This window comes from Talpa occidentalis, unplaced genomic scaffold (assembly GCF_014898055.3).
Source record: "Talpa occidentalis isolate TD23 unplaced genomic scaffold, MPIMG_talOcc4v2.1 talOcc4.8, whole genome shotgun sequence".
In the NCBI taxonomy this organism is placed as follows: Eukaryota; Metazoa; Chordata; class Mammalia; order Eulipotyphla; family Talpidae; genus Talpa; species Talpa occidentalis.
This window is the reverse complement of record NW_023605194.1, coordinates 33,497,138-33,520,389: the sequence shown is the minus strand read 5'-3', so window position 1 is coordinate 33,520,389 and position 23,252 is coordinate 33,497,138. Positions and strand designations below refer to the sequence as shown.

At 39.0% G+C, this 23,252-nt stretch overlaps 1 long non-coding RNA gene across 1 annotated transcript in view; it reads left to right on the top strand.

Annotated features, from left to right (window-relative positions):
- Positions 1-23,252, top strand: part of LOC129144987 (uncharacterized) — a 224,598-nt gene that overhangs the window by 93,084 nt on the left and 108,262 nt on the right. The window contains exon 2 of the long non-coding RNA XR_008549928.1: positions 21,860-21,953. This is a non-coding gene — a long non-coding RNA (uncharacterized LOC129144987). The remainder of the gene's footprint in view (positions 1-21,859; positions 21,954-23,252) is intronic.

Sequence of the window (23,252 nt, the reverse complement as noted above, 5' to 3'; positions counted from 1 at the left end):
CAACAGAATGTTGAAAGCTTTTATTCTATCTCTAATTTCTAACTTATCTCTTCTAAAAATTTATTGGTGGAGATTTCAATATAAAATGAATACATGCACATTAAAATATTTGGAAAATATAGTAAATGAGAGAGGCCAAAATAAGCATCAGTAATCTTCCCACCCCAAAACAACTGCAGCTAATATTTTGGCTTATTTCCATTCTGCATTTTTGCTATGAATAGCTATTAAATTTTTTGGTTTGCTTTACATAGTAGTAATCATGCTGTATACACAGTTTTGTATCCCCAAGGAAAAAATTATAATGATAACATAGCATAGCTTTTCTCCATGTTATTTTAAGTGGTTCATAAATATCAATTGTGCATACTACAGTTGATTCAATCATTTTTCTGTTATTGGACATTTAGGTTGTTTGTAATTTTTGAATAATGCTGTGATGAACATCTTTGTAAATAAAACATTTTCCATATTGGAGAATTTTTTCACTTTGTGTAGGTTTCATGGAGGTGGAGCTACTGTGTTCACATAGGTAAATCTCCCTTGCTGGTAGCTAAAATGGCAACTTTGAGCAAATTAGAAAGAAGCACCCTTTTCTCCAGATGCTCAGCTGCCATATATGGGAAAAATGTGTCCATAATTTCACTACAGTTCTTGCAAGGTGACTAGTGCCCAGTGGGTTTGTCTAGAATACATCTTGCACAATCATAAGTGACAGACTGGGTGTTAAGATTTCTAAGGTTTAAAATTCTTTTCTACAATTTTTATAATAACTCTTGGCTTTCAAGCCTTCAAACTTGCACTGAATTACACCAGAGGTTTTCTTGGTTCAGTAGTTTGCAGAGGGCAGATCCTGGAACTTCTTGACCTCCATAAGTGCAAAAGTCTATATAAATATTCTGTTTCTCTGAAAATCCTGACTAATACAGGATCCTACCCTAGACAGGGTGTCTCACCAAGTAGCTAATAGTCATATAGTATGAATATACTATTTACCTCACCTTCATCAACATGGGGAATTATTTTAATTATTCTAATTTGATAGGGAAAATGGCATTTTTTCTATTTAGATTTATTTAGATTACCAGTAAGTTTTAAAATATCACTTTGTTTCAGTTTTCTCTAAAGAACAAAAAGTTCTGTCTTTATTAGAGATAGATGTTTTTTCTCTTTTCAACGAAGAAATGTTAGGCAGAATTGAAAACTGAGCCCAGATCTGGCTTCTCAGCTAAACAGAAGGTATTTGGTGGCTCATGCCCAAGACTTGTGCTTTCAGTGACTGTAGATGGGAAAACATGTAATTGGCTCTTTCTGCTTCGAGTCTTGTCTTCCAAGAAGGTTTCCTCCTGCTCTTCTGTTCACTTCTGGACTTACTCAGTGAAGAACTGGGGTTGTCCTCTGAAGGGTGCTGAGCGGGGGGCTCTCAGGAGCAGATGAAAGCTTCTTTCCTTGCTCAGCTGCCTACCAAAGTTTGCGAGAGATTGTGGAAGCAAATCAAAGTAAATTCTGTGCTAAAAACTCTTACCCTTAAGATCTGAACCACTGTCTAGGCTAGGGTCTTGTATTAGGATTTTCAGAGAAACAGAATATTTATACAGGTGTATAAATATTATAATTAGGTATATAATTACGTATAATTGCCTATCTAATTATGGAGGTCAAGAAGTCCCAGGATATGCCATCTGTAGGCTATAGAAACAAGGAAACCTCTGGTGTAATTCAGTGGAAGTTTGAAGGCTTGAAAGCCAAGAGGACTAATATCCCAGGGCAGGAGAAGATGGATATCCTAGTTGAAGTAAAGAAATAAATTTTTCCTTTCCTTCCTCAAGATTTTTGTTTTTCAGGCTCAAGGATTGGATGATTTCCTGCCCACATTGGAGAGCAGGGATCTTTATAGTCTACTGATTCAAATGCTAATCTCTTACAGAGACCCCCATATAGACACGCCCCAGAATAATGCTTAGTGAGCTATCTAGGCCTCAATAAGCCCAGTCACCTTGACACTTGACAATAACTGTTACAGACTCAGAAAACCATGGTTGGCCAAGCTTCACTGGGGACCTTGTTCCACTATGAAGCAGAGTGTCAGTGCTGCCCTCTCTACACTATGAGACCTTAGCTAGAGCCCATGCTTATAATTTATTTATCCAACAAATGTCTGTGATTCTCCCAGTGTCCCAGGAACTGCCCTAGGCACTGCAATGGGCAGGAACAGGCAAGCTGCATGCCCTTATCAAGCTTATAGGAATGGCAAGGCAGAAAAGGAACAAGTAATCAAGTAGATGGATAAATAAATAAAATGAAATCTAAAAGGTGATGTGCTTGTGTTGACTGAAGGTGGGGGTGCTTTAGAGTGGGTGGTCATGGAACCCCTTTTAGGAGAATAAGAACAAATTTAATTACATACTTATGGAAAATTTACATGGTTATAATTCCATTGTAAATGGGCCAGACTGAGGATTTTTATTTTTTAAATTATTTTTTTTTCTAATGAAGGTGACATTGGTTTACAAGCCTTTGGGTGATTTAGAAGTATAGGTTCACGTTTCTTCAGATGGATGTTACCACACCATACTCACCACCAAAGAACCTTGAATTCTCTATTGTAGTTCAGTGAGTCCCAAGGAGGGCTTTTTTGATGAGATGACACTTAAGCTGAGATCTGAATTACCTAATTCACTAGTATATGATAAAGGAAGAAACTGGTATATATTAAGATTTTGCCAGGTTCTTTGGGGATATAATTTTCTTGAACTTACATTATAAGATGTAAGGTGTTATCAGATACTCACAGAGATTAAGATTTGTAGCTTATAAAGGTGGTCAAATTAGTGGCCATGTGAATGCATGTCCAAATTTTATGCCCTTTCCCTACTACATATGAAAGGGAATGTAGAAACCAGAGGCCGAACAGTATCTGGTAGTTTGGGAACCAAAACTCAAGGACAAGAATTCCTCTCTTTTTCTTTTCTGAAGCGCTCTGTGATTTTAATTAGAATGACTTTTGATGAGAAAGGCTGGCACAGTTTATAGAGAAATATAATTTATTAGTTCAGGAAATCACACATATGACTCCTTCAACTTCCAGAGAGAGAGCCATCTTCTACTAAGGAAATATGTGACACATTTCTCTTTATCATCTTGGCTATCAGTAAAGTCTGTGCCCTAGTTGCCAACCCAAGTTGGAGCAAATGCTGAACCCTCATGAAGCCCATTTAACTTGTTCTGGCAATGTTGAAACTTCTGAGACCTCTTCTGACTATAAGATGATTCCAGGGTTGAAATTATATGATTCCCAAAAGATGATTCAGTAGAGCTCTGGAGGCCTGATCAAGAGCCTATGTCTTGGTATTTTCTGACCAAATGTTGCAAGGAAATCAGTTGGCCCTTTTTACTGGACTAGTTCTGTGTCCAATATAAGAAATGGGCATCCCTGAGATTTAGTGTGCCCAAACACAGCAGGGTCCAGTGGAAACTTTGACAGCTTAATTGTGTTCTTACTCAGTCACCCACAACTAATGCATCTTCCTGGCAAAGTAGGTGTCCTCCATAAGGAGAACAACGGGGCAGATTGCTATCACAAGAGCCTGCCAAAGTCTGCTCTAAATTGTTCCTGAACCAGTGATAATAAACCAAATTGCTACAAATAGACACCAATTTGCAGAAATGCGAGCTGTCCAGGGGATGCTTTTGACTTGGGAAGTAGAGGCGAATGTGGGATATATATCAGATTTTCAGGGAAGGAACTTAAGGGACAGCAGTAGGGTTAGCCCTGAAAGATATTGGTTGCCCCATTCTTTATCAAGAATTATTGTTCAGTCTCTTGACTTCATAGTTTGTTTTTTGGTAATAAGCTCCAATGGGATGGGCAGGTTTTCAGTCTTTGGGATCAGGTTATTTGAGAGACTAATCATTTGAGTTCCTAGGTAAGACTGAAGTCTGGAAGACAGCAAGATTTTGTGATTCTTTCTTGCATCGGGAATGTGCAATGGACACTGAAACCAAAAGTCCCCCTGGAAAGAACAATTGGGATTGGGCCAGAGTGGTTTGGTCTCACTCTATTTAGTTCAATGTTTATTGAGTACTCAGACCCTGTTCTGAGCATTGTGGCTGGAAAACAGCAAAATCCTACTCCAGCTGTCCAGATGCTAGGAGTTTAGGAAGCCAAATGTGAAGGGACACTCTGCCTTGGGGTCAGGCATTCAACACCATTGCATAAGCCCCTTCTTTAGGATAAGTCACTGAGGTTTAAACTTTTTGAGGGTCAGAAAGCAAAGAGATGAGAGAGCAAATGTCCTCTCCTCTTTCTTTTCTTTCTTTTTAAACAAAGGCTATTCACTAAAATGTGTTTGATTTTTAAACAAGTCAAAAAGGAAGAAGGAAAAAATATTCAAATCTTACTATCCAAAGACAAACAATAATAACATTATTTTCTCCTGGTGTTTACTCTGCCCAGTTACTTTTTTCCAATTATAAGTTTTAACATATTTTATTTCACTTTATGTTATTACTAACTCTTTATAAACAACTTTAATGGGCCACATACTACTCTAACAGATGGGAATAATATAAATTACTTAGCAATTCTCCTGTTGTTGATCATTTAGGTTTTTCAATATTCATTTTAATAAATGAGTAAAAGTATAATAAACATCTCTGCAAATAAATACTTTTCTGTATTTAAAAGTATTTCCTGAGGATAGTTAGGTCAAAATATGTAAATATACTGAATTCCCCTGATTACCCTGACAAAATAGAAGGGGGTGTGTGTGTGTGTGTGTGTGTGTGTGTGTGTGTGTATGTGTGAAACCATATTCTTTCTGCAAGGGTGATTGTAATCTACTTGCCCAAACCCATTTTCTAAGTTTTATATACAGCATTAACTACCCCTACTACAAACTTTAGTTATTATATGAAATCTAATTTTTATGTTGGCATATAAGTGAAATATTTTTCAAGTACTTTCTGAGGTTAAATTACACCTGAGAACTGAATGAGTTTGTGAGTCACCAGCTTGCAGAAGCAGAAGCAGTGGCAGAAGCAACCTTGGGTGGTAGAGAACTTGTGCTGAAGCAGAAGAACCCACCTAACTTCTCAGGGTCCCTGCTCTGTCGCCCACAGAAGTACCAGATCAGATTGTCAGAAATGGAGCATCATGTCCCTAATATCAGATGCAGGATGGACAACTATGATATATATTAATTCCTGCCCTGAGAGAACCTTATATCAGTACCAGTTTAAAGAACACAAAAACTACTAATTCCATACTCAGATAAATACCTGTATATAGAACTTATAAAAATCTGGGAGAGTCTGCCAAAAAAGGAGAAATAATAAATTTCTATAATAAATATATAAATACTACATTTACTTGTATTTTTATCTATATTAATTACATATTAATATTTAATTATAGTTACATGTATTTCTTGCATTTGTAAAGTGAACTGATGATGGCAAATTCATAAGGTAAAGATTCTTTTCAGTTAGCTCTTCCCTTGTTCCAGTCACCATGGAAAATTGTATTCTCTGCAGGTATGAACAAATGCATCACAGTGAGCTGAGTCATCCTTGAGCACCAAGGTGGGGTCACATCCAGTACCAGGAAAATATAGAAGGAAGTGCCATAGAGTTTGGTGTGTCTATAAATTAAAAAAAGGACCTTAGAGGAGGGTCCCACACTTGTGATCTGCCCATTTTGTTGGTGTTTTCTGATGCAAACCCACTAGCTATGTATATAATTAGATAAAACACTGCTGCGTATGCCATTAGATAAAACATAATGTCAGGCCTTTATATCTTAAGACTTAATCGAATACTTTCAAATGAATGATCATTCAGGAAAATAGAATTTTAGTTTAAGCATTAGTTAATGCTGAATCACAGGGTTTGATGGAAAGTAAAATACACAGTTACTAGCTAACTGGAAAGCTAACTAATAAGCATTAACCATGGCAACATCTATGATGGATAGCTAAGGCCATACTTTGAAGAAGACTTATAGCTTCAAATACTGCCATTAAAAAAAAAAAGCCAAAGAAAACTTATTGTAAATATTCAAAGAACAAGATATCAAAATACAATGGGAGACATTAGTGAAAGCCAGTGAAATAAGAAATAAATAGGGTTGCTTGAAGTACAGCTTATGTTGGAGGAATGCAGTTTATTTTGTGTTGGGGAGTTTTTGCTCTCTGATACTCTGGAGTCCCTTGTCTAGGTCCTGCGAAAACTTCTAGGCCATGGTCCTGAGGGTTACAAAGAAGGATCAATTCCTGTCAGATATGCATTCCATTCCTGGAGGGGTTTCTATCAGCATCTCAACCTGATTTCTTTCTGAACTTGATAATAATAATTAATAAATACAGGTAGTAATGATACTGAGGGTAATTGCTATCTTCCGGAGCACTTACTAGGTTCCAGGAGCTTTGCCACATTAACTTACTAATCCTTATAACATCTTTTTGATATTGAATAGATATGTTTTCTGCTGTTCATAACACTGGAGAATGAGCCTTAACATGGATAAATTCATTTGTTCAACTAATATGTATTGAGTGTTTCTTTTATGCTAAGCAGACTTCACAGGGCTGAAGATAAAGTAATGAACAAAACATTAAACTCTCTGCCTTCATGGATTTTCATTCTAGTAGCAGCTGCACAAAGTACACATAGCAGAAATTTGAGGCTGGTCTGTGCTTTATAAGGTACCTTCAATCTGCTTCATTTAAAAACAGGCAGGGGTTTCTCGGGTGGTGTAGCAGGTTGAGCACAGCGCTGTGAAGCTGTCTGCAGCCTCTGCATCGTGGATTCTATTCCCGGCCCATCAGGGAGATTCCCACATGGTGCGGCAGACCTCTCCTGTCTCTCCCACTGTTCCCCTCAGCAGTGCTTTCGGTCTCTCTCCTTATTCTGCTCCCCACTCTGTCTCTGGTGAATCCTCTCACCCTCCCATGTCTCTGGCCTGTACCCCAGCTATTGTATAAATAAAAAATGAAAAAATAAAACTAAAAAATAGAGGCAGCAGGGCGAGGAGCCAAGTTTTGACTCCTGAGCACGGGTCCCTTGGCCTCACGACCTTCTGTACCCTGGGGTGAATATTGGCACCTGTTCTGCTGGGGGCTTGACACTCCATGAGGTACCCTGATATGTAGAAAATCTTAGTCAATCCCAGCAAGAGCTATTAATATTCACTTCATTATCATACGGTCTTGATTTCTTTCAACTCTACATAAAACTTTTGTGAGCTGAGAGTTCAGCACTTCTGTGTAGTAAAGAATTTGTATAGTCTAAAACAGATCTGGCCTTTGTTCTCTTGGAATGTCATGCCTTTGGGTCATACCGTAGGTCATACCAGGTAAAACTAACAATGTGATTTAGGTTGGGCACTGGCCATACTTGATAGTTTTAGGGTGAAAGACCAGCAGTATGATGTAGGGTAGGGTGGTATCAGTCAATGTCCAGACTGGAGGCTGAGAGTGACTGTGTGGGCAACTAATCATGTCTATGTGATAGAGCCCCAATTAAAACTCTGAACACTGAAGCTTGGGTAAGTTTCCCTGGTTGACAATACCACAGGTACATTGTCACATGCAATTGCTAGAAGAGTGACAGTGTCCTGGCTCCTTGGGGAGAGGATAATTGGAAACTCTGTATTAGTTCTTTTTCTGGATTCTGTCCTGTGTGTTTCCTTTCTTAGTTGATTTTAATCTGTATCCCTTCTCTGTAATAACTTGTAACTATGACTATCAGTAAGCTCTGTAAATACTGCTAGGAAATTATTGAACCTATGGGTGATTTTGGGAACCCCTCAAACTGGCAGCTGGTGTCAGAAGTGAGGGTAGTCTTGTGGACTGTTTGCTCAAACTTCACAGTTGCCTAATTTCAAAATGGTAAGAAAAAACCTTCCAGGGCTTATCTGGGAAGATATTTGAGAGGAACTGTCCAGAATTTCATTAATATACACACAAACTCACTAATTGGAGGAAAGAAACTTTAATAACTACAAAGCTCCCTCCTTCATGCCAGAGTCAAAGGCTGTAGAGATATAAAGTTCTAGCAACAGCCAAGGCAGGCAGGCCCTCTTGAGTAGATATAATGGGGTCACAGAGCATTCTGAACATCACCCAGAAGGCTCAGGGCTCTGCCTCTGGCAGAGTTGCCCCTTGGGGTCAGCAGTAGAATGACTTTCTCCAGACTCAGAGCATTTTTTGCCTTATTTTTTGATCATTTATTTACATTCTCTGTCATTCTAAAAGGAATTTGAAGTAACTTGAATATATTTATATATGCTCCAGTTTTCTCACTTTCTTAAAAAAGTAAAGTAAGTGAGGAAACACAGTAGGAGAGGATGAGAGGAGGGTGTGAACAAGGTAGAAGAAGAGAAGGAGCTAGGTTAAGACTAAGGTGCCTGCCGTAAAATCCTCTGCCTGTATTCATTATAGTGTTTAAAACCTCCATATACTTACTGATTTGTTTGTTTATTTACTTCCTTATTTTTGGCCTGCTTAATCTGTCTTTGATATTTGTTAGCACTAAAAGCCTTCTACTGTAATAGTTTCTGTCAGTTTTCTCCTGTATTCCTAATGGCTTTTGCCCTACTCTTTGATACTATATAATTCGTTCATTTCCAAAGGTTCTTGATTATTTGGGTCTTCATTATAGCCTATGTTTTCTATCTATGTAAAATAACCTTTTCTCTACTTAATGCATTTTGCCTTGAATTCTACTTGGATACTAAAATGGTTGTTTTCTGCATTTTTCATTTGTAGGCAGCTACTCTAACCTTGAGTAACTTTTTAATTTTAACTTTTCAGTGTCATTTAATTTGGGTTGTGTCTTCTGAAAGCAGCATACATTTTATTTTGTGTTCAGCTCACTCTTAGAGATTTTGATTTTGAGAGAAGAATTAAAAACAGTTGCATTCCCCTCCCCGCTAGAGCTGCTATTTGATGTTTTCAGCTATCTGCATTAACAGACCTAAATAAAATTCTGGATTTCCTCCACCCATTTCCCCAAGACTGCATCACTCTCTCCAAGCTAATATTCCTCTCATCATCCTTTCTCCATAAATTGTATGACCATACACCTGAATTATTGAATATTTATGAGTAAAGATGGGTCTGTTTTTTGACAGGCATCCTTTTGCACAGAAGGGTAAACTCTGGTTTCAGAGTACCTGACATTTGCACAGACTGACTACTTTGTTGTGTGTGTGTGTGAGTTGAGCAGGCTGGCAGGGTGGGGACCCCCTTCAGCTACCAAAATAATAAGAGGATTTTTATTTGGTGAACTTTCCTTAATGAAGATGTTCTGTATTTTTCCTTTCTTTATCCTCTTTTCTTGGTGTCTTCTGGAGAGCTCTGGAGTTGATTTCACTTTGCCCAGTTGCACTTCCAAATTCACCACAATCTTTGAGGGAGCTGTCTCTTGGCATCCACTGCCTTGCCTGAGAGTAATTCTTTGTTTTTTGAACTGAGCCATAAATTCTGTTTTTTGAGGTGGTGGGGTTGGGGGTGGGTGGAAAGAAATTACCTTTATAGTCAAGGAAGATCCAGGTTTAAAATCAATTACTCTGATAATACCCTTGCCTATTTGCCAGTAGGTTGTTGGAGGGGCTCTTGGTCCCAGCTGACTGAATGCCAAGCACTTCTCTGAAAGATCTCCATTAGTTATTTTAAGTAAATCTTAGCTATAACTCCATGAATTATAAGTCTTAAAGATCTCCAAAATTTGGTTAATAAGAGAAATATCTTTACATTTCTATTAAACCTTGGGAATCTATGAAACTATGATTTTGATATAATTTGACTCTCATATTCTCTGTTGCTGTATTTTAAAAATATTTTATTTGAAATAACTTTAGACTTGGTGGAAGAATAATATCCCTCCCCCAATATGTCCTTGTTTTAATTTCTGTGAATGACATCTTACATAACAAACATTGACATTGCAGCTATCATTAAATTAAAGATATTGAGATGGTAAAATTATTCAGAAGTATCCTGGTAGATTCGATGTAAGTACAGGATTCCTTAGGAAGGAAAGAGGGAAACTGGAGAACCAAATAAAGATTTGAAGGTGTTATGCTGCTAGCTTTGAAGGTACGAGTGGGCAGTGAACCAAGGATTGTGGCAAGCTCTAGAAGCTTAAGGAGGCAACTTTACATATTGTTTAATGGGTACAGAGTTTCTGTTTAGAAAGATGAAAAAATATTGATGATTAATGGTGGAGCTGGCTCTTGCACAACAAAGTGAATGTACTTAATGTCATTGAATTGTAACATCTAAAAATGGTTATAATGCTAAATTTTATGTTAGGTGTAATTCATCATATAAAAGGGCAATGAAAGAGATTCTCAGTGCTTCCAGAAGGAATATAACCCTGCCAAAAATCATTATTTTTAACTCAGACTTGTGACCTCCAGAATTGTAAGATAACACATTTGTTTTATTTAAGTCATAAGTTTGTGGTAATTTGTTATAGCAGCAATAGGCAACTGATATAATACCCTTCAATCAGCTTTCTCTGATGTTAAAAATCTTACACAAAGTACAATTATTAAAACTGAGACATGGACATTGGTATATTACTGTTAACCGAAGTTCAGACTTTAGTCAGATTTCCTTCATTTCATACTAATGTTATTTTTCTGTTCCATGATCCAATCCAATATACTAAATTGCATTTAGTTGGTATTTCTCGTTAGTCAATTCCAATACATGACAGTTGGGAAAAAATCATCTCCTGTTTTTATGATCTTGGCATTTTTGAGAAATGCTGGTCAGATACTTTAAGAATATCCATGGATCTGTCTATGTTTTCTCATGATTAGAGTGACATGTGGGTTGGAGGAATACCAGAGACAATATGCCCCTTTTTTCATATCAGAAGATATTATATAATATCATGGGATGTTGCTATTTTGATCCTTAGGTTGCTTAGGATGCTTAAATTAGTGTCTGTAAGTTTCTCCACAATGAAGTTACTAATTTTTTCTTTCCTCCTTCTGTTCTTTACAATGACTGCAAACTTTTAGAAGTTTCATTAATGAAATACACAAAATGTTTAGGAATCAACAAAACTGATTCTGAATACTCGCTATGCCATGTCCTAGGTATCAAAGGTTGAAAAAAGTCATCTCTCCATGTTGCCATCCTTCATCTATAAAACTGGGAGAGTGATAACTCCTATGACCATCTCGAGGATTAAATGAGAACACATCGACTTGCCCAGCAAATATTTATTAAGCTTCCATAATTCGGTAAGAATAATGTAGGTGAAAACGGGTACCAGTGGTAGTTACAGTGATGAACACAAGATATAGACTTTACCCATGGGTAGTTCACAATATGACAAGAAAGATGAATTACTGAACAAGAAGTTGCAGTACCTTATTCTGGTTACAGTTGGGAAGATCCAGGGCTCTGTGAGAATGCATAATACGAGTAAGTGTTGTAACATCAGGAGAGTCACAACAATGTCTGATGTAGGTAGACACCCCTAAAGGATGGATGGATTTACATTCCCCTCCCTCCCCCTGCTTGGACCTCTCCCCGCAATCTCAGACTCTGAAATGAACAGAGTAAGATAACAACAGGGTGTTTTCCTTTGGTCCCTGTAGGATTCAGCTGAACCTTTAAAGCGCTAACACACACGATGACTTGCTGAGCAGGAGCCTCCTGTGTTGCTGTTTGCTAAGTGCACATGACAGTGGAACCATTTCTTGCTTGGAGCTTGTCTCAAGCATGGTGCTGAGGAGCTTTAGGGAAATGTCATTTTAGCACATTGGTCTCGTCAACGCATACTGGTTGCCTGAGATAAAGTTCACCTCAAACACATCTGAGTTTTCAGCATGCTCAGATTTTCACAAGCATTTCACTGGGGTATTTTGGCCGTGCGTTTTCCAAATCGTTTCATTTCTAAAGGAATGATCTCACCAGGGATTGTAGATGTGTATCTATGCATGCAGTAGTTGAAGAAATGTTTTTAAATTTTAAAAGTAAAAAAAAAAAAATGAGCTTACATCCCATCACCAGGATTCTACAATTACAAGATTTCACTGCACTTGCTTTATGTATCTCTCTGTTTGTGATACTGTTTTAAAATAAATTCTAGATATAGTCTCACTTGGCTCCTGTTTTTTTTTTTGGTAGGCATCCCTAAAAACACAAACCTTTTCTTTCTTAATGACAAGGTGTCATCACACCTAGTAAAGGTACGATAACTCGCTGGTGTCATCAACAAGAGTGAAACATTGGGGAGACCAAACAGTCCCCCTTTTAGTATTAGGTACAGTGTTGACCTCATATTTGGATATGGGCTTTTTCATTAACATTCTGCCCTCAGAAATTCACTCTTTAAAGTCCAATGATGCCTTAGGGTCCCCACCATATATCACAACTTTGGAGTAAGGGAGTTGTTTGGCAACTGTGCGCTAAACTGAGGCGGTTTGGGGAAGTATCCATGAGTCCATCAGCAAAACAGCAGTTCCGGAAGGCAAGCGACATTTTTATGAGCTGCATGGACAGCAGTATCTTGAGGAAATGCAGGGGTGGGTCTTATTCTCACAGGATTCTGTTCTTCAGAAGCAGACCAAAAATGTAATTGAGCTAAATAGGTACAATGCAATTCAGTAAAACAAGATTAAGCTGATTGTGTTGTGATTGAACACAAACCAGCTAATTACATTGCTTTCTAAAACATGGTGTTTGTGTTGTGTGGGGTAAAGCGGCTAACACAATATTGGTGGACTGCGTAGTGTCACTAGTTTTTGACCTTTGTGTAAAGTTGGGAAATCTTAAGTATTACTCTCCTTTTTTAATCCAAACTATTGAAACACAAGCAGTGTTTTTAAACTCGTCATCTGTGGATCCACTTTAGTGGCAAAGTGGAAGAGAGCTGTAGATTAGCCAGGCACCCACACCTTAACCTCTCCAATTTGCTTCTTCACATTTTTCTCTTCCATCGTTACTGATACTCTATGATTATGACTCAGAAGAGACAAGAAAGGCACTGGTCTGGTAGGTGATTTCTGGAAATCTCGGTAGAGAGAGCTGGCTCAGACAACTTATCATTAGCTTCCATTCACAGACTAGCGAAGGGACTGTTGGGTCACTTGGCTAGGACATGGGTTGCCATCTCCCTCTGTGGGTCTAGGCTGTGTGGTAGAGTCGTGACCATCAGACCTGTCTCCTACAACATGGCCTTATCTCAGGAGGAACATGGGGCTGGCTTCCCAACATGAAATGTGTGCACCAAGGAACCCCCCAGCTCCTCGTCTTGTAGCAGGAGGGGTGAGTTTGAATGTTTCCCAGTTGTGGGCTTCTCATTGATGTTGGGCCACGTGATCAGTCACCCTATTTGACTGAGAGCTGAAAAAAGCCTGTTCAACAATGTCCAATGTGCTTACTGTCTGGGGCAAACAGGAAAATTATGGCTTTCATATGTGTATCCTGATAGTTTCTTCTGTTATTTACCTTAACAAAGCAACTCGACACAATTAGTGCAAACTACCGAAGGCTCCTGGTTATATTTAGCTAACGGATTCCGTTTAAGTAGCAAGTAGCTAATGATCTGAATCACAGACTGCTATCACGGCAGCCCTAATAAGCTTGGAAATCACAGGGAAAATAAGCGCTGAACATTTGCCTGCTGGGGGAGTGATTGAGCTGTGAAATGCACCAACAGGTTCAGCTTAGTGTCCTTTACCGTTTTACACAGGGATGTCCTGAAATCAAGAGACCAAATGTGAACTTTGCCCATTTTCAGGTTAATCCATCCACTTTTTGTTGTCAGCTGCCAGCTGTGGGCTTCTCTGGGTTCATGTCAAAAGTGGTCAGCAGAGCCCTGACAGAACTCAGCAAAGGATCACAGAGATCAATGGCGAGGAGGGGACTGTCTCACTGTGTCATGCTCACAATGTCAAGTTTAGAAAAACAAGAGTCAGTGCCAGGGAGGGCAGTGAGAGTTGAGTAATGAAGAAGTGGGAGCCAGAGATATTGCCTGGAAACAAGACCTTTCAAGCCACCATGGAGTGTGGACAGGGGCGACGTGGGTATAGTAAAGCACAGAAAACCATGGAGAGGGCCAGGGCCAAAGATTTTTGGTACAGAAGTAAGAGCAAAGCTTTGGGGCCAGGTCAATTACAGGTTGATTGTATCTCTAATACCTCCTCATCTGGGTAAGCCTTTGATATTCTCAGTCTCAATTTTTTTCATCTGAAAAAAAAAGTGTAACCAATAATGCCTGTCCCCTAAGATTGGTGTGCCCAGTAAATGTGATAATGTTGAAAAGACAAAGGCTCCTCACTGTCATTGGTACCCAGACATGCTCAGCATCTGGTGACTGCTTTGGTCTTTATCATTGTTGTAACAGTACCTGTGGGTGGTTTGATCAGACATTAGCTAGCAGTGGAGGGTTATTCTGGGCACACTATGTTCTTGCTCTTTAAAGAAGAGATGTGACTTCTAACTCCACCCTGGGTGTTCTCTTGGGTCACTGGTTGTATGTTTTGACTTTATAGGCAGACTCTGTGAGTATTTTGGGTAATGTTATCGTCCTACACTAGGATTGAATAAGAAATGACATTCTCAAATTCAGTATCTTTGTGATGGGGACATACTCAGGAAGAACCAGGAACACTTTTACATATACATTTAGGGAAGATGTCTTTTGTGAAATGACACTTATGTAGAATTATGTGTCAGTCTCTGTGATATGCATACATTTTCTCCTTTAATTTTCATATCACTTAAGAGAGGTTAATATTACGTACTCCTTTTTTATGGGGAGAAGAGACTGAGCCATCACTTGCCAAAGCCATAATATTTGACATTGGTCATTCATGGATGCTCTAAATCCTTTGTGTTCTCTTCACAGTGTGACAATTACCTCTTTTGTAAATTCTGTCTTTCCAACCAAAAAATCTTAAACAACAACTACCACCACCACCACCACGCTACATATGCAGGTTTCTTTTACTGCTAGGGTGACTTAGAATTCTGCCAGGTAGATGTGAGCATTTTGGGGAACCAGGTAGGACTACACTTTGAGGTGGGGGGATGGCAGAGACAATGTGATTGTGTGTTCATATAGCAGCACCTTCCTAACCAGAACCATAGTTGTTCTGGGTGATATTCTGAAAGCTGAGCTTTCAGAAAAGTTGCTCCTGTCTTTTCAAAGAAGACATAAATTTTCTAAAATTCCCGAAACACTTTCTACAGCTCCAAACCTTAACTGAGAACCTGGTTTAGGTGTCATTCTTTATTTCTCTAAAATTTATTATAGTGCCTGCTGCCCATGTCTCCTTTTTCTGCTGCTCCACTCGTCTTCTGTGCAGACTGTGGGATGGGGCAGAGGACACGGTCTCCCCAGCACCCACGTCCCCAACCTGGGACTGTCAGCCCTCAGTGCTGAAAGGCCCAGGCAGAGCTGTCTCTCCAGCACATGCTGTCCCTTTCTTAGTAGTTAGGTTTCTCTATTTAATAAAACCCCAAAGAGACTTTGGGGTTCAAGGACTGAGCTTACAGATATTGCAGATGATAATTCACTGCAATCCCTCATCTTGCTTTTCAGGAGCACTAAGCCACATTATCCACCATGACCTCTTTCTGTGAGGTTGTTAGACAGAAGGGGCCTTTCCTGACTCACTGGCTACTTTGGTTTCAATTCCATCTGCGTTAGCCAACCTAAACTTTCTCATGTCTTTTTGTTAGTGTCTCTTTAGCTCTTACACTGTCTATTTGTTAATAGTAGATTTATTGACTGCAGAAAATCTCTGATCTCATTTCCTTAGAGACTTTTACAATTGTCTTGAGTATACCCTTCACCAAAAATGGTTACCACATTTGCCTGCTGCTCAGAGGATGCCATATGATAAAAAAGAGTCAGGCCTTTGAATAATTTTTAAAAGTTTTCTACATTGTCTATCATTTTTTACCATGTTCACATTTCTAACTATTGTATCAATTTTTGTATTTTACTGTCTTATGGGAAATTATCCTTTTAGTTGAGTTTTTCAACAACATGATTTTATAGGTGTACAGGGTATTTACATATATATATTCTTACAGATAGCTATCAAAGGCTCTGTTTCTGCCCACCTTTATAATCTTGTTGATTTATGACTTTTCTTTATCTTGATTTGTTCTAGCATGAGTTGTCTCTTTTATTAGTGGTTCAAGGGAATTGGGTTTTAGATTTATTAATTTTATTATTTTTCTATTTGCTTATGCCTGCTTTTGTTTATGTTATTATTCTGTGCAATCTTCCTACGATTTTTAGGACAACTTTCAGCACCATTATTTTTGCTTTTATATTGTAACAGAATCAGTTAATGCTCTAATTTTACAAATTAGGTCTGTTCTGCCAGCATCCCATAAGTTTTGCTATTTTTAAAGTTATTTTAATTATCTTCTGACACTTACTATGTTCTATATTCCTTCCTCATCTATAGTATGCAATACAGCATGAAACTTTAAAGTGTGGCTTTATCATAAAATTGGCTGGGATGGAATTCCAATTCTCATACAAATCAACATGTGATGTTTTTCTGAGATATGTGGTAAAGAATGAATAGAAAATACATATTAAAGATTTTGTGTTCATAACAAAGTTCCTCTGGCATACTCAAGGATCTGTGAATATTTGGTGGTGGGCATATTGCCTACTAGCTGAGGAGTCTCTGCAGGAGTCTCTTACATGCTTAATTCAGGGCTGTGCTTCTGCTCTCAATGCTGCTGTTTTGGGTTCTTTTATTTGGATTTCCTGTTTGCTCAGATGCATTCGGATACCCTTCACCTACCTGTGCAACCCTCTTTCTTCACATGGTACAAATTATTCACCCCATAAAGCAGCACACATCTTACTGTTTTTCTTTTTTTCTAGTCTGTTTTGTGGTCTTAATTTCTTTATTCTTAGTAAAAGTTTGAATAGAAATAACCTTGTTTTTAATAATTAAACTAATACTTTGAAGACAATAGGAGCACTTTTATGTAATCATCCAGGTGTGGTGATCTGCAGTCATTTTCAACTCTATGGAATATAAGAAGTTCTTGTGTTTTAGCCTACTTCCCTCTCTTCTATGCTTTCCCCATTTTTTCTTAATTTGACTTGTGTCTCAAATTGTTCAACTTTTATTAATATACTTTTAAAAATTTTCTACAGTATACTTACGAATACATAGCATGGCATAGTTAGTAGCACAATGCTTAGCCTCTGTTTATGTTGATTTTATGTTTCTGATCTCCTCTGATTTATCTTGATTTTATTTTCTACTGGACAGTTTCTTTACAAGCTAATAAAAATAGTTTCTGAAGCAACAATGCTTTAACATAGCCCCGTGGTCTTCTGTATAATGCCTGCTTCATTCAGACAGATGGATAATTGGTTGATATACTTCTGTGGCTTTATGTGGAAGCTTGCCTCTCTGCAAGCTCTACTCAGCAGTCAGAGCTGGACTGAGGCAGTGTAGACATCGGGTCACATTTTTTTCACTTTAAGTTTTCAGAAAGTCCAATTAGAACTGTCTTAAAATTTTATGCTTTCCCCTCCCTTGTTGATTAAAGAAACTTTCATTCCCATTACTGGAACTTCACGGGAAAATTCCTTCATGCATCATGAGACCCTTGGCACTGCTAGGTAGGACTGTTACCTTTTCATAGGAACAGAGGAGATTAATGGGCTGTCACTGTTGTTTCTTGTCAGGTTCTCTGAAGTCTGTTGCTATAATTGTAACACTGGTGCATGTTTTGTAGGGTCTGCTCCAAGTCCCTCTGTGTGGAAATCATGATTGTCTGAGTTTTGTTTTTCTGTCAAAGAATAAGGAGAAACTTTGACTTTATGAATACTGAATGATTCAGTAATTCTTTTGTGATTGGTAGGTATCTGTGCTCTGTTATATTTTTATTTTTCTCTGTGGTGTTGAAAAGACTAGGAACATGCTCCGCCTGAGTAGGATCCCTGGGTCCCTGAGTTATACTAACAGAGACTCAGCTGCAAAGGGTCAGCAATTCTGCTCTCACCCACTCTTGTCACTGAGGAGACTCACCAGTTTGGAGGCTCTGAAATCTTAAAGTAATGAATCTACCTGATGGTAGAAGACAGAAATGTTGCATGTAATATCTGGACATTAGTGGACACTAATTTTGATGTGTTTTCCCATAAATGGGAGGTAGTACCAGTACTGGCACACCTTTAAGCAATCTCCCAATGTATCAGCAGCACCAGAGAAACAGAAACCTCACACTGGCCCAGGGCCTTGCCTATGTGAATGCACCTGGGTCATCTAGCCATTAGATGGTTGTGCTGCTCCTCAACTCTGAGAACCACTGCCCCAAATCAGAAGAATGCCTCATTCCTTTTCTCATTGCCCTGGTGAATTTTACCTTCTTGAATACCACCATGTTCTAAGCTCTCACGAGAAAACTCAAAGAGACTCTAATCTTGTTTTTCCTCACCCCAGACATGCTGAAAACCTTGCTTGAACCTCTAATTCATCTACATGAAAGAATTTCCAAAGTTTCTTCAGATGTGACTGGCCATGCCTTGTTCTCGTGTCCTCTGTCTAGATCCGCTGTTCTTCCATCTTCTTGTGTTGCTGGCAGGGCCTTACTGACAACAAATGATACAGTGATTGGTTTGTTGCTCTTATTAAAAACTTATTTTCTTTATTCTTAGCAGTTTTTGTTTCCTTTCAGTTTTTTTTAAGGTACCATTGATTTGCAACATTGTGATTCAGAGGCAGATGATCATGCCCCTTCAAAGTATATTAGCACACCATACCCTCCACCCAGGCACCTGCAGCCCTCCACCATACAGTCCCTTGGGTCTCCTCTATACCCTGCTCTCCACCCTCACACTCTGGTAGCCTCAATCTACCATCAGATTCTAGGATTTGTTATAGATTTGGTTCTGTCTGATCCTTTGTTTTATTTCTCTATATCCCACATATAAGTGAAACCATCCACAGTTTGTCTTTCTCTTTCAGATTTATTTTAACATTATCCCCTCTAGTTCTATACAGGTTGCCACAATGTTAAAAGTTCATCTTTTTATTTTTATAGTGTAACTGAGTAGTATTTCATTATACGTAGATACCACATCTTTTAAATCCACTTATCTATCATTGGGCACTTACATTGTTTCCAAACTTGGTTATTGTAAGAGTGTTATAATGAAAATAGGGGTGCATGTATCCCATATTAATTAGAGTGTTTTCATTTGTTAGGTAGAGACCTACAGGCAAAATTTCTATATTTTATGGTAGATCTATTTTTGATATTTTGAGAAACGTCCTTACTGTTTTCCATAGGGGCCTGATTATTCTGCATTCCACTAAAGGTGTCCATGGGTTCCTTTTCCTCCACACCCTTGCTAACACTTGTTTCTGGTCTTTTTGATATAAGCCATTCTCACAGGTGTGTGATGTATATCATTGCAATTTTGATTTGCATTTCCCTGACAGAAGGTGATCATGTCATTCTTTTTTTTTTTTTTAAAGATTTATTTATTTATACAAACACTGGGTACAGTCAGAAGCACGGGAGGGTGAGAGAATTCACCAGAGCCAGAGTAGGGAACAGCACAGGCAGACTGATGAAGTATGCTGCTGAGGGGAGCAGCGGGCAAGGCAGGAGAGGTCTGCATGCCATGTGGGACCCTCGCCAGCGGCCAGGGATCGAACTGGCTCTGTAGATGCTGCGGGCAGCTTCGCATCCCAGCACGCAATCACTGCGCCACTGGGGAGGCCCTCATGTCATTATTCTTAACATTTAACCCATGTTCCCCAACCTCACAGTTTAATCTCTGACCAATGATTAAAATGATCTTTTAAAATAGAAGACTGGATCAAGATGTGGTGTATATACACAGTGGAATACTATTCAGCAATCAAAGACTATAAACTCATGACATTAGCTGCAACATGGATGGAGCTAGAAGGCATTATGCTCAGTGAAATAAGCTGAAAGGAAAAAGAAAAATATTGAATGGTTTCATTTATAGCAGGAATATAGGGGAGCTGAATAAGCGATCAGGAAAAAAAATAACAAAATAATAAAAATAATTAGCAGGCAACTATAAATCAGAGACATTCTGTAAAGGACAGGGAGGTAGAGAAATCAAAACAAGGGAGAAAAGATCACAAGGGACTATAGTGATGGTTCACAAGTGAATTAGTGGTGGGAATATTAAGGGGAATATACCTGAAAGGAGAAAGCATACAAGCATACATTGTACAAAAATGAGCAATGATGTAAAATATATATATATATATTTATAAAAAAATAAAATGATATTTAAAAAATCATTTTTTTAAAACGATTCTCAAATCCTTCAGTGACTTTCCATGATATGCTCAAATTCTACCAATGACATTGAAATAATCTGGTTCCTGGTGTATCTTTGTTCTTATCCTTCAACACTTTCCCCCTTAGTGTAGGGGATGCTTTTTAATGGGTTACCTAGGTCCTTCTTCAAGACTGAAAGAATCATTTCCTGCAGTTGCCAGCACCTATGGAGATTGCTCAAAGGTGGAACAGGCTGCTTCTTTCTGGGGCAGCCTGCATCTAAGAACTGGTGCGTGAGTGATGGACCTTGCTGTGATAGGGGCAACCCTGAAGAGCCATGCCAGCTTGAGAACTCCCAGAGGGGCCCCTGAGTCCTCTGTTGAGGCCACATCCTGGTCTTCTCCTTTATTCAATCCTGTTTCCTTTCCTTTCATGCATGTTGATTGTGAACATACTCCCTAAATAAACTTCCCACACAATCATGTCATTCTCAGAGTCTGCTTCCTGGGAGTCCTAATCTGTAATGGTTAATAATCACTTCCCCAAAGTGCCTCTTGCCTTCTCACCTCAAACAATGCCAAGCATGATTGCAGCTTAGGGTCTTTGCATGGGTCCTTTCTTCTGCCACATGCTCTTCTCTTTGTATATCCCAATCACTCCTTCTTCACCTAAAGTGCCTGGTCAAATGCCTCTTCCTCGAGCAGATCCTGGTGGCCTTCCCATGCAAATAAAAGCCCTTTCCTCTTACTTATTTTCTTTTCCACTACTCCTTATGGCTATCTGGAAGAAATGCTTCTGGTTTATTATGCCTTCCCTTATCAGTATATAGGTTCCATGAGAATATTTTGTTTATTACTCTTTCCCCCATGTCTGGTACATAGTGAAAACCAAATGATTATTTGTTGAAAGGATGAATAAATGAATGAATTCTGTTTGTTTTCCTACTCTAAATCTGCAAGTTTTTTTCTTTCTATGCTTTTTCCTGTTGGATGGTAGTTGGACAGCGGAAGAAAACATACTCTGGATGGTTACATGGTTTAAAGAGCAGAACCCACTCTGGACTGTCTTCTTCACTAGATTATTTAGTTAGGAGTGGAAAATTAGATTCATTGAAAAATGTCCAGAGAAAGCTCCTTCTCCCAGGTGGGAAAGAGGGGATAATCTCTGACTTAATTCTTTTCTTCTTCCCCCCACCCCAACTTTTCCTCCACTGTATTTGAGTTGTAATATTTCAAGGCATTGGGGATGGCCTCTGTGTCTATAGCCCTTCTGTCTTTAACCTCATTGCTGTCTTTTATGAATTATAAGAGGAGCTGTTGAGCTGTTGCTCGTGGTGATTCTCAGCCCTCTGTGTGGCTATGGTATTAGATGTCCTCATTTCTGAGCACAAGTTAGATACTGGTTAGTCTCCTCAGTTTACTCAGTGATGTCATATTTATACATTTCTCTTATGCATTAAAACTTTTAAAAAATGAATGCCCTGGTGACATTATATTACTGTTAAGAGAAACGAAAATGAATGAATCCTAAACACATACTTGTCCTATGGTTAACAGATACTTTTTTCCTTTCAGGGATGCGAGAGCTGAACATTCTACTGTGAGCTGATTACATTTTCCAGATCTTGATGGTGAACGACTGTTTGTAGATCCCATCAGAAGAGCCCAGGTAAGTGATTCAGTTAACTGATAGAAAACTATTTGCATGAATCCAGATCTTCTTATTTGAACACAGAGCATTGTGTACAAATAACTACCAGGATGGCTGTCATTTCATCTTTAGGAAACAGAATTCTGTGTGTGTTGCAGCCCAGAAGGTGGCGAAATGCACATTTAAGGGACGCTTGATATTGAAATGCCAGTGGGCCTTTTGGAAGTAGCAAATTGTGAGAAATTCATCTAATTGGATGGTTTAAAGAGCAGAACCCACTCTTTCAGTGTCCAGCAGACCTCCCCTTTGAGGAGGTCAGGGAAGTCACATTCTGCATATCTTCCTCTACTGCCAGGTGCAGTGGGGAGAACGCAGGCCTGTGAGTTGGAGGCCTGTCTTTGAAATTCCAGCTGGGCCATTTACAGTCTGTGTGGCCCTGAGCATGATACTTAACCTTGGTTTGGCTCAATATAATTTAGGATTAATAAGAACTCTGTCATCAGGCTCTGAGTAGTAAATGAAATAATGCATGCTAAGTGTATTACGTATTATCAGATCTGCCTGCCTCTCCTTTGTTTGAATTAGAAAAGGGCATCATTCTGTGGCGCCGCTGCCCCTTAAACCAGTGTGACAAAGGGAGAAGGAACTGGGTCTCACCCCTAGCAGCTCCTGCCTGGGCCAGAGCCTGTGTTTTCACCTTGCCTCTCCCCTCTTCCTGCCTTACCTAGGGACTTGTGAGCCTGGAGTAAGGCTCATCTTAGTAAGGCTCATCTAAGCGTGGTAAGTCACCTTAGGGAAGAGGGCAGGCAGTGTAACTTTGGAAGGACATGAAAGAGTGGTAACTAGGACAATTGAAGACTTGTAGCCCTAGATGTACATAATGAGTATGCTACAGAGCCAGACTAGAAAAAAGAAAGAACAAACCAAAGCAAAACCCTCACTTGAATTCAACAGAGAATTCTTGGAGATCTGAAGTGAAAATTTGGCCCCCAGAGCAGGAAGTTTTACCTGCTTGGAAAATAGGATATGTTAACCTTTGGGAGGTTGGAATTCCTAGATAACTTAACAGGGTGTCCAAAATGTGGGTTCCTGTGAATGATGACTGTGAACAGTTCAGCGCTAGCAGTGGGGACAGGTTACTATGGAAACCCTGAAGCTGCATGTTCCTCCCTGCCTCGGAGAGGCTGTCAATTAGATCCATGCACTTGGGGAGTCAAATGAAAACAGACACTTGTCATTTTTCCAGCAGCCACCTAACATTATATACATTTAAAATATGTCCAGGAAAGAAAAGCCTACAGTTGACTTTAGCTGTTT